The sequence below is a fragment of the Ranitomeya imitator genome, chromosome 3 (assembly GCF_032444005.1).
Source record: "Ranitomeya imitator isolate aRanImi1 chromosome 3, aRanImi1.pri, whole genome shotgun sequence".
Classification (NCBI taxonomy): domain Eukaryota; kingdom Metazoa; phylum Chordata; class Amphibia; order Anura; family Dendrobatidae; genus Ranitomeya; species Ranitomeya imitator.
The window spans coordinates 87,560,816-87,573,322 of NC_091284.1; the positions used below are offsets into that span (position 1 = coordinate 87,560,816).

The window sequence follows — 12,507 nt, forward strand, 5'->3', positions numbered from 1 at the left end:
CACATCTTGAATGGTGCTATTAATGCTGAGTTATGAATAGAGGTTTTAGAACAACATATGTTCCCATTCGTCTGGTTCAGGAAAAGCCTTAAATACTTCAGTACGATAATCCTAAACTACATACTGCATCCATCACAACAGCATGGCTTCACAGAAGTCGAGGTCAGCTGAAGAACTGGCCACCTGCTGTCTAGGCTTTCACCAACAGAAAACATTTGGTGGATTATGAAACTTCCGGAAAAAAAGACCCCCATACTGTTGAGCAGCTAGAATCCGACATCCGACATGAATGGGACACTATTTCTTTCCCAAAACTCCAACAATAGGTGATGTCACTTCTCAGATGTTTACAGCCTGTTGTAAAAAATAGAGGGAATGCTGGACAATGGTAGACGTGGCTGTGTCACAACTTTTCTGAGATGTGCTGCTGCTATAAATTTCTAAACGAGCTAATTTTTACAAAATACATGGACACATCTCTTCGGGTTCAACTTCTGATCTGTGTTCTATTTTCTGTAGTGAATAAAATATGGCTTTAAGAGATTTACAAATTATTGCATTCTTGTTTTATTTACATTTTACAAAGTTTCCTGACTCTTTGGAATTGGGGTTGTAATATTTCCTGTTTTCAGCATGGGGAAATTCTAAATAGTGTTCTTCAATGTCATTACCTAAATGTCACCCACACCGTGCCCTAATGTCAACCAACAGGAAAAATATTATTTCAAGTGACTGATTACCAGTGACAAACAAGATAATGAAGATTATTTATATATATATATATATATATATATATATATATATATATATACTGTATATGTGGCATGTAAAAGTTTTGTGACCAATGGTCAAAATTACTGGTATTGGGAACAATTACAGCGAACCCGTCAGCAGGATTTTGCTAAGTAAACTACAGACATTGTCAGGTTGGCAGTGTTGAACTGATTAAAATGATACTCGGGGTGAAGAAATCTGTCTTGTCGTTCTTGTGTAATGAGTGTTAGAAGTTTTCAGCTAAGTTTTTCAGCAAGATGAAGATGAAAATTATCTCTAAAAGGTCTAAGGTTACAGATGACACATTTCCGTTATATTTTAGGCAAAAAATAAAACAATTTTAATATAATATAAATATAATATTGTCATTTTTTATATTTTTAAAAACTACAAAAAGGAAAATAGACCTTTCATCTTCAACTTGCTTAACTGTTCACAATAACAGTAATTTTGACCAGGGTTGTCCAAACTTTTACATGTCACTGTATATATATATATATATATCTATATATATATATATATATATATAGATATATATATATATATATATCTATATATCTATATATATAGATATATATATATATATAGTACATACACACACATATATAAAATATCATATATAGATTTATACACACTAGTGCACATATAAATATTTCTGTTAAGCATTTAGAATCTCCCGTATATGATGACACGTATAAATCTTCCAGCTGTATGTTGTTGATGTGCACTCTATTTCCATGGTGCAGTAAAGGCTGTGCGGCCAACCTTTCTATATATCTGTTTCTGGGAATTCTGAGTGACAACTAGTATGACTGTCATTAGCGCTCTAACAGAGTTGTCACCCAGCACAGGGACGTGTAAACAGCTAAAGTAATTAAATATAACGCAGCAACAACCCTCATATGAGCTGAAATACCAGGCACTCTGATCTGTCAAAAATGTGAAGAGAAGATCCATCATGAAATCCAGCTTTTCTTTCAAAATCCACCGATAACATCTTTATTTAATGTAATTCATTCCAGATAAAATAGGAACAGAAACAGATATAAAAAGGAGTACTCCCTTTTTCCTTTCTATTTCTGTGCCTATTTTATCTGTAATGTTATCTGTGGATTTAAAAAGAAATGCAGGATTGCATGGTGGACCTTTTTTCAACACGCTTCTGAAATCTCCCCCCCCCTTGCAGGTTTCTTGCATTTCACTGGATATGGATGACCAGTTGGACATTAAATCACTTTTTCGGATCAGCGCCTAAACTCTGATAGTTTGCTACTTATTTTCTGATCTGTCACCCACTTTACTGCAAAAGAGATATGATTAAGAACTCAATGAAAAGTATGTGATAGAAGAGGATATCAAAGACATACATCTCCTGGAAAGTCTTTATTATATAACCTTTAAATATAATAAAAAATATACTTTGCAGACGTATTCCAAGCAAACATAATCTCAATCCGCTTCTCAACATGGCATCCCCAAAAATGTGAGCTAGGGTTAGACTTTGATCAGTACATCTGGCTAGCTCTACATATAAACAGGCTAGGTGTTCATCTAAGTCAGTCTGCTAGGGAGGCAGAGCAGACTGGATGTGTTTTGAAGTTGAACAGAAAAACAAGCCAGAAGGGTCTACAGAGGCTGTGTGCACCAAACGGCAAGTAGTATTTGCTATGGACAATAGCAGTTTTGTTTGACCGAAATGGGGCTAGCTCAGATGTGTATGAAGTAGTCAGGGTCTATACTGTTTAGTCAGGGCCACAACAAGGCTAGGGATGTATGTTTATGATTTTGGTGCTTTGGAAAGCAATAAAAACTGCATGTGTTTGCACCAAAACTGCATTTCTTGCGTGAATGCTACCTAAGGCCTAATGCCTACTATATATATATATATATATATATATATATATATATATATATATATATATATATATACATACTACAATATATATATATATATATATATATATATATATACAGTACAATTTATCATTAGTATTATACAGACAATGCGAACCTATGCCACATTTAATTAACGTGAGCATTAGGTTGCGTTTTGTTATGGGTTATTTTACTCTACTTTGTAGAATGCCAATTGAAGAATAAGAAAAGCGAACAACTTGTATAGTGCTGTAATAAAACCTCCCAAAAAAATCAATGCACCCGTAATGTACTTCAATCTGGATCCAATATTAAACAGATAAATGGTGAGGTTTGTCACAGATTTACAGAGAACATATGAAGCTAGATTTATGTCTTGTTCTTCAGGAAGCTGAGCCGCTGCCCGATGTGTCCTCAGGTTCTAGTACACATTAGAAGAAAGTCGTCAACACATGTAATTTTGGAAGTAACAGACAACCATCTGATATGTATTTAAACCTCCCAACTCTCCCCTGATAGACAACATTGAGGGAGAGAAAGATAGAGCTGCAGTCTGGCAACGGCGTTCTCCTCTCTATCCTTTGAAAACACATGGAAATTAGGCCAAGCAGAGTTGTCACATGTAGAATTGGACAAATTGATTCGTGGACCAGCAGCCACCAGATAGGTAAGTGAAATGTGACTGCTGGACAGGAGGCTCATAAATCACTTACCTTCTGGAATACCAGAGTATTAGCCGTACTAAGCCCAGCTAATCAACAGCCACGCCAAGTTTCTGGAAGGTAAGAGATTTGTGAGCCTCTCGTCAAGTGGTTACAGTGCACTGACCTGTCTGATGGACCAAAGTCCCATGAATCGATATTCCCAAATCAACTCAACTCACGTGTATTGGGAAATTGGGATAAATGGTTGTGTGCGGAGAGTTATATCAGTTTTACTAAACTATCAATAGAACACATGCATGCTTGTATGAGCCGAACAGGCATATGTATGAAGATGTTGGTAGAGATAGTTCGGTCAGCTAAGAGTTGTTTAAGGTGTATGGGCAGAGTTGTGACCACAGTCTTTGTATGAATGAATATAGAATCTCTGACTTTAAACTAAGAAGAAGCCACACCATACTATGGAGATATTCTCCATTATACAGCATCTGATGGAGTATGCCTGCATTTTCATTGGATTCAAAACGGATACACCTGCAGAACAAGAAGGATCCATGCACCAAAATGGCTTCTGTATTACAGTCCCATACAACTTGTAGGTTGTTCAGGATGGTAATAGTGCCGTGTGCATGAGCCCTGAAAGAGATTTCCACAAATCAAAGAATAAAAGGCATTTGGATTTTATGGATTATGTCGTCATTCTTATATGTATTCCTGGAGGCTGAGGGCTTTCACTTTTCTGCTGGGTTTAGTTCTGGTGAACAATTCTGTTTCTTTTCGGTCTCTGGAAAGCTTTTAATCTAGTAAAAAAATAAACATACAAAATACATTAAGTTTGTTAGATATCTGAAAAAAATGTAGTGCAAAATAGTAACAAACAGTGGAACATAAGAAAAGCTAATGGATATACTATACTCAGATGGTGGCTTATTATAGTCATTACTAAGCCCATTATTCGTTATTATGTAGTTGTTACATGGTATGAGCAATTTTTAGAAATATACAAGTGGAAAATGTATATAAAATAGTTTTCTATAAGACCAGGTTATAGATACAGTAAGTCATTTATGGTCGCCATATACATTCTGGAGGTATGAGAAGATATATGCCACAGAAAGACATGTTAACAGGTAAGTGCTGCTTATTTTATTATGACATTTGCTCAATTGGCCTATTTTATAGTGATCTCAGACAACCACTTTATTCATGCAAGTGAACATTTCTCCATCTGTCTGAAAGAAAAGACCCAGGACCCAGAAAATAAATGTAAAAGATCCAGGGGTAAGGCATAGGGGATAGAACACCTTAAAGACAGCTAAAACCATGTCTACAGCACTGGATGACAACATGTTCCTGCAATAAGCGTCAAAGAGCTCGCAAAATTGACCAACTCATCACAGGAAAAAATGGTGCTGTGGTCAATTCAAGAAAATTGGCCATATACATAGAAATTTCCAAGATTATCTACAGTGATCAAAACTGCCATAATTGTTGCTCTATTGAGATAGCAATGACACCCTTCCTGGCAGAAAAGTAAGTTGCTAAGCACTACTCATGATACCAGAATTGCCCATCAGAACCTTTCAAGTAACATTCACTTCTTTTGGAAGATGAGAAGAACAAGCCATGACTTCCACTGAGAAGAAATTAGAAGCACAACATGTACTGAAAAGCAATGACTGGATGTTCCATCATGGAAGAGTTGTACATCATGATCACAATGTTCCTGGCCAAATGGTGGCAAAATGCATCAGCCAGGGTGTACCAAGCTGGTGTAAAGAAAAAGACATAAAAAGTTAACAGTGCTACTAGCAGAATAAAGACCTGGACTTGATGCCATGGTGCGCCTGTAGAGTGCAACATGATAACGCCCAACGGTTAGTGCCTAATTCTATATCATTAGATGGCCCACATTTAGACTTCATACACCACACCAGATCTCAAGGTGAATTTAGATACCAGACTCAGACAAGCAAATGGAGGTACCATTCAATCAAAAGGCGGTGTTCTTACAGCAAAAGTAACGATCTAATGGTATGGCCAGTGGATGACACGGTGCAAGAGAACTGCTTGTGCCATTACCAGTAGGTCACAGCTGTAATAAAGTATACATCAGATGTTCTACTGCTGTGGCCAGGATCTGATTTATGCCAATCCTGACTGGTAACCCTGTTAGATGCTGCCAATCAATGTTACCTCCCCTGGTGAAAGCTGTATGCAAAACGCACATCAGGGCAGTGCTGGTGGGCTCACTTAATCCTCCCTCATCATGGGTAAAGAACACAACTTTTAACTTACCATTTTTGTTTCACCTTTTTTCTTATTGCTACTTGGCCTTCTCAATAACATGTGGTGTCTTGAGATTCATTGATTAGGTGTATTTTATATTGAGTGATGCTTTGTATACTGGATTATTTTGATGCTCATCACCTTTTTGCTTCTTATTTGACTCATGTATTTAAAGGTAATCATCTTTTTAAGAGAATTTTTCAATAAACGATTTTTTATCATATTGGTGGTTTATGGTAACTGTGTTTGCTCTGTTGTTCTGTTAAATCAATAGCGACCGCAGCATCTAATCATTGCGACAGAAGGATAGGGCTCTCTCTGTCAGCCCATTGGCATCCTTTAACCCCTTTCTGCCATTAGACGTACTATTGCGTCCATGTGGGGTGGGCTTTACTTCCCAAGGACGCAATAGTACGTCATATGCGATCGGCAGCGCTCACGGGGGGAGCGCCGCCGATCGCGGCCGGGTGTCAGCTGTTTATCGCAGCTGACATCCGGCACTATGTGCCAGGAGCGGTCACGGACCGCCCCCGGCACATTAACCCCCGGCACACCGCGATCAAAGATGATCGCGATGTGCCGGCGGTACAGGGAAGCACCGCGCAGGGAGGGGGCTCCCTGCGGGCTTCCCTGAGCCCCCCGCAGCAACGCGATGTGATCGCGTTGCTGCGAGGGTCTCACCTCCCTCCCTGCTCCCTCCAGCCCCGGATCCAAGATGGCCGCGGATCCGGGTCCTGCAGGGAGGGAGGTGGCTTCGCAGAGCCTGCTCAGAGCAGGCACTGTGAAGCAGCCTGCACTCCTATCAGATCAGTGATCTGACAGAGTGCTGTGCAAACTGTCAGATCACTGATCTGTGATGTCCCCCCCTGGGACAAAGTAAAAAAGTTAAAAAAAAAAATTTCAAATGTGTAAAAAAAATAAAAAAAAATATTCCAAAATAATGAAAAAAAAAAAAAAATATTATTCCCATAAATACATTTCTTTATCTAAATAAAAAAAAAAAAAATAAAAGTACACATATTTAGTATCGCCGCGTCCGTAACGGCCCGACCTATAAAACTGGCCCACTACTTAACCCCTTCAGTAAACACCGTAAGAAAAAAAAAAAAAAACGAGGCAAAAAACAACGCTTTATTATCATACCGCCGAACAAAAAGTGGAATAACACGCGATCAAAAAGACAGATATAACTAACCATGGTACTGCTGAAAGCGTCATCTTGTCCCGCAAAAAACGAGCCGCCATACAGCATCATCAGCAAAAAAATAAAAAAGTTATAGTCCTGAGAATAAAGCGATGCAAAAATAATTATTTTTTCTATAAAATAGTTTTTATCGTATAAAAGCGCCAAAACATAAAAAAATGATATAAATGAGGTATCGCTGTAATCGTACTGACCCGAAGAATAAAACTGCTTCATCAATTTTACCAAACGCGGAACGGTATAAACGCCTCCCCCAAAAGAAATTCATGAATAGCTGGTTTTTGGTCATTCTGCCTCACAAAAATCGGAATAAAAAGCGATCAAAAAATGTCACGTGCCCGAAAATGTTACCAATAAAAACATCAACTCGTCCCGCAAAAAACAAGACCTCACATGACTCTGTGGACCAAAATATAGAAAAATTATAGCTCTCAAAATGTGGTAACGCAAAAAATATTTTTTGCAATAAAAAGCGTCTTTCAGTGTGTGACGGCTGCCAATCATAAAAATCCGCTAAAAAACCCGCTATAAAAGTAAATCAAACCCCCCTTCATCACCCCCTTAGTTAGGGAAAAATTTAAAAAATGTATTTATTTCCATTTTCCCATTAGGGCTAGGGTTAGAGTTAGGGCTAGGGCTAGGGTTAGGGCTAGGGTTAGGGTTAGGTTTAGGGCTAGGGTTAGGGTTAGGGCTAGGGTTATGGTTAGGGTTAGGGTTAGGGCTAGGGTTAGGGTTAGGGCTAGGGTTAGGGTTAGGGCTAGGGTTAGGGCAAGGGTTAGGGCTAGGGTTAGGGCTAGGGCTAGGGCTAGGGTTAGGGTTAGGGCTAGGGCTAGGGCTAGGGCTACAGTTTGGGTTGGGGCTAAAGTTACAGTTAGGGTTTAGATTACATTTACGGTTGGGAATAGGGTTGGGATTAGGGTTAGGGGTGTGTCAGGGTTAGAGGTGTGGTTAGGGTTACTGTTGGGATTAGGGTTAGGGATGTGTTTGGATTAGGGTTTCAGTTATAATTGGGGGGTTTCCACTGTTTAGGCACATCAGGGGCTCTCCAAACGCGACATGGCGTCCGATCTCAATTCCAGCCAATTCTGCGTTGAAAAAGTAAAACAGTGCTTCTTCCCTTCCGAGCTCTCCTGTGTGCCCAAACAGGGGTTTACCCCAACATATGGGGTATCAGCGTACTCAGGACAAATAGGACAACAACTTTTGGGGTCCAATTTCTCCTGTTACCCTTGGGAAAATACAAAACTCGGGGCTAAAACATATTTTTTGTGGGAAAAAAAAAGATTTTTTATTTTCACGGCTCTGCGTTATAAACTATAGTGAAACACTTGGGGGTTCAAAGTTCTCACAACACATCTAGATTAGTTCCCTGGGGGGTCTAGTTTCCAATATGGGGTCACTTGTGGGGGGTTTCTACTGTTTAGGTACATTAGGGGTTCTGCAAACGCAATGTGACGTCTGCAGACCATTCCATCTAAGTCTGCATTCCAAATGGCGCTCCTTCCCTTCCGAGCTCTGCCATGCGCTCAAACGGTGGTTTCCCCCAACATACGGGGTATCAGCGTACTCAGGACAAATTGGACAACAACTTTTGGGGTCGAATTTCTCCTCTTACCCTCGGGAAAATACAAAACTGGGGGCTAAAAAATAATTTTGGGGGGAAAGATTTTTTTTTTTAATTTTCACGGCTCTGCGTTACAAACTGTAGTGAAACACTTGGGGGTTCAAAGCTATCACAACACATCTAGATGAGTTCCTTAGGGGGTCTAGTTTCCAAAATGGTGTCACTTGTGGGAGGTTTCTACTGTTTAGGTACATTAGGGGCTCTGCAAATGCAATGTGACACCTGCAGACCATTCCATCTAAGTCCTCATTCCAAATGGAGCTCCTTCCCTTCCGAGCCCTCCCATGCGCCCAAACAGTGGTTCCCCCCCCCCCCACATATGGGGTATCAGCGCACTCAGGACAAATTGGACAACAAATTGTGGGGTCGAATTTCTCCTGTTACCCTCGGGAAAATACAAAACTGGGGGCTAAAAAATAATTTTTGTGGGAAAAAATTTTTGTTTTATTTTTACGGCTCTCCATTATAAACTTCTGTGAAGCCCTTGGTGGGTCAAAGCGCTCAGCACACATCTAGATAAGTTCCTAAGGGGGTCTACTTTCCAAAATGGTGTCACTTGTGGGGGGTTTCTACTGTTTAGGTACATTAGGGGCTCTGCAAACGCAATGTGACACCTGCAGACCATTCCATCTAAGTCTGCATTCAAATGGCACTCCTTCCCTTCTGAGCCCTCCCATGTGCCCAAACAGTGGTTCCCCCCACATATGGTGTATCATCGCACTCAGGACAAATTGGGCAACAAATTTTGGGGTCCAATTTCTCCTGTTACCCTCAGGAAAATACAAAACTGGGGGCTAAAAAAATAATTTTTGTGGGAAAAAAATTTTGTTTTATTTTTACGGCTCTGCATTATAAACTTCTGTGAAGCACTTGGTGGGTCAAAGTGCTCACCACACCTCTAGATAAGTTCCTTAGGGGGTCTACTTTCCAAAATGGTGTCACTTGTGGGGGGTTTCAATGTTTAGGCACATCAGTGGCTCTTCAAACGCAACATGAGGTCCCATCTCAATTCCTGTCAATTTTGCATTGAAAAGTCAAACGGCGCTCCTTCCCTTCCGAGCTCTCCCATCCGCCCAAACAGTGGTTTACCCCCACATATGGGCTATCAGCGTACTCAGGACAAATTGTACAACAACTTTTGGGGTCCAATTTCTTCTCTTACCCTTGGGAAAATAAAAAATTGGGGGCGAAAAGATAATTTTTGTGAAAAAATATGATTTTTTATTTTTACGGTTCTACATTATAAACTTCTGTGAAGAACTTGTTGGGTCAAAGTGCTCACCACACCTCTAGATAAGTTCCTTAGGGGGTCTACTTTCCAAAATGGTGTCACTTGTGGGGGGTTTCAATGTTTAGCCACATCAGGGGCTCTCCAAACGAAACATGGCGTCCCATCTCAATTCCAGTCAATTTTGCATTGAAAGTCAAATGGCACTCCTTCGCTTCCGAGCTCTGCCATGCGCCCAAACAGTGGTTTACCCCCACATGTGGGGTATTGGCATACTCAGGACAAATTGTACAACAATGTTTGGGGTCCATTTTCTCCTGTTACCCTTGGTAAAATAAAACAAATTGGAGCTGAATTAAATTTTTTGTGAAAAAAAGTTAAATGTTCATTTTTATTTAAACATTCAAAAAATTCCTGTGAAGCACCAGAAGGGTTAATAAACTTTTTGAATATGGTTTTGAGCACCTTGAGGGGTGTAGTTTTTAGAATGGTGTCACACTTGGGTATTTTCTATCATATAGACCCCTCAAAATGACTTCAAATGAGATGTGGTCCCTAAAATAAAATGGTGTTGTAGAAATGAGAAATTGCTGGTCAACTTTTAACCCTTATAACTCCCTAACAAAAAAAAATTTTGTTTCCAAAATTGTGCTGATGTAAAGTAGACATGTGGGAAATGTTATTTATTAAGTATTTTGTGTGACATATCTCTGTGATTTAATTGCATAAAAATTCAAAGTTGGAAAATTGCGAAATTTTCATAATTTTCGCCAAATTTCCGTTTTTTTCACAAATAAACGCAGGTACTATCAAATAATTTTTACCATTGTCATGAAGTACAATATGTCACGAGAAAACAATGTCAGAATCACCAGGATCCATTGAAGCGTTCCAGAGTTATAACCTCATAAAGGGACAGTGGTCAGAATTGTAAAAATTGGCCCGGTCATTAACGTGCAAACCACCCTTGGGGGTAAAGGGGTTAACGTCATCACAGGAGTGGTAATGTTTGTCCATGAAAGCCATGCATGACCCCAAGTCTACCAGTGACTTGAATTGTACCTGAAACATGGCCCAATAGCCAGAAGTCAGTTTTCCACTTTTAGATAGTTTTGATAAACTTACCCTAAAGGAAAACGGTCTTTGTTGCTCCTATCAACCAATCACGGTACAGCTTTCATTTTACCTAAGCAGTTTAAAAAATTAAAGCAGAGCTTTGATTGGATCTTATTGGCAACAAGACAGTTTTTCTTTTCGACACATTTGCTATCTATATCCCTTTGCTGTTTTTTTATTATGTTTCCATAGTACTCACTGTGCAGTAAAAATTCTATGAGTCGATTAGTAAGATTACAAAGACACCAAATTTATATAATTTTTACGTTTTATTACTTTTACAACAACGGCTTACCAAACCAAAAAATAAACTAAGGGAAAGGAATAATGTTTTACAGTAGAAAACCCCCCCATAAAAATAAATACTTTATTAGATAACAATAATTGAGAAAAATAATAAGGATAAAAAACAAAAAAACCCTATCTAATACGTCAGTCCTTAAGGGGAGAGGAAAATAATCCCCTACAATAAACCCTAGTCAATACTGGTAGAATGCCCCACACAGATCAATATAAATATCAAAACATACACATAGTGGAACAATTGTGATATTAAATAACAGCTACAAGGGTGTATAGATATGAGTGAAAATATCCCTCCAAGCTACAAAAAAATAATCCTAAAAGCTGATACTACCTAGATGCGGAGGTTGGCACCCTAAGAGAAATTTGAGAATGGCGCCCCTGCTCCTACGACGACTATCCCTGGTCTCCTACCTTCTCCCTATAAGAGATAGGTCAAGAAACAGAAGGCCAGATGGCTGTAAATAACGTGTAGAAGTATGTGATGCCAAATACACAGCAACTCTGGCCCTCCCCTCCAATGTGATGTAAGACCCAAGGATAGAAGGACTACCTATAATATCACAAAATATGCAAATAATGGCAACTTGAAACTAAAGGACATACACAATAAACCAGCACTGTTGTTGACTGATTAATAATTTCATAATAACAGATCCACAACCGATGCAAATACGGGCTGACTAACCATATACAAAATGCATATACCATATAGATGTATAACACAACGCCACCACATACATCTGGATAAATGATAAATAAACGATAAACAAATAAATTCAACAGTGTGAATGATGCAGCACATAATCTAGATAATGATAATGTACTTATCTACTGCATTCAATCGTCCACAACTGATGCCCTATCTTTACATTTCTTACTGCCATGTCGCTATCTAGTCTCTCCTGATGAACCCAACTATGTGGGGGAAACGCGTCGAGAGGTGTTTTGGAGGTTTTGTTCGCCCATTCATCATGCTCTGAGCCGCTGTATCTGGATGTATCATCAGTTGTGGACGATTGAATGCAGTAGATAAGTACATTATCATTATCTAGATTATGTGCTGCATCATTCACACTGTTGAATATATCTATACACCCTTGTAGCTGTTATTTAATATCACAATTGTTCAACTATGTGTATGTTTTGATATTTATATTGATCTGTGTGGGGCATTCTACCAGTATTGACTAGGGTTTATTGTAGGGGATTATTTTCCTCTCCCCTTAAGGACTGACGTATTAGATAGGGTTTTTTTGTTTTTTATCCTTATTATTTTTCTCAATTATTGTTATCTAATAAAGTATCTACTTTTACAACAACCACCTTTTAACAGAAAATTGGATTGTGTCACTATAATCTGAGAGGTTATGTTTTTTTATTTTTATTTTTGTTTGCATTTTTGGAGGACAAGGAGTGACAAAAAAGCAGC

The 12,507-nt window shown here is 39.0% G+C and overlaps 1 protein-coding gene across 3 annotated transcripts in view; it reads right to left on the reverse strand.

Annotated features, from left to right (window-relative positions):
* Positions 1 to 2,142: 2,142 nt before the first annotated feature.
* CTPS2 (CTP synthase 2) overlaps positions 2,143 to 12,507 on the reverse strand; it is a 307,360-nt gene continuing 296,995 nt past the window's right edge. For 2 of the 3 annotated variants that reach the window (XM_069761061.1, XM_069761060.1), the window contains one exon: positions 2,143 to 4,111. The gene's annotated coding sequence lies outside the window, so the exon portion shown is untranslated. Of the gene's footprint in view, positions 4,112 to 10,781; positions 10,843 to 12,507 lie in introns of all 3 variants that reach the window. The other variant, XR_011319771.1, reaches the window with a different exon arrangement.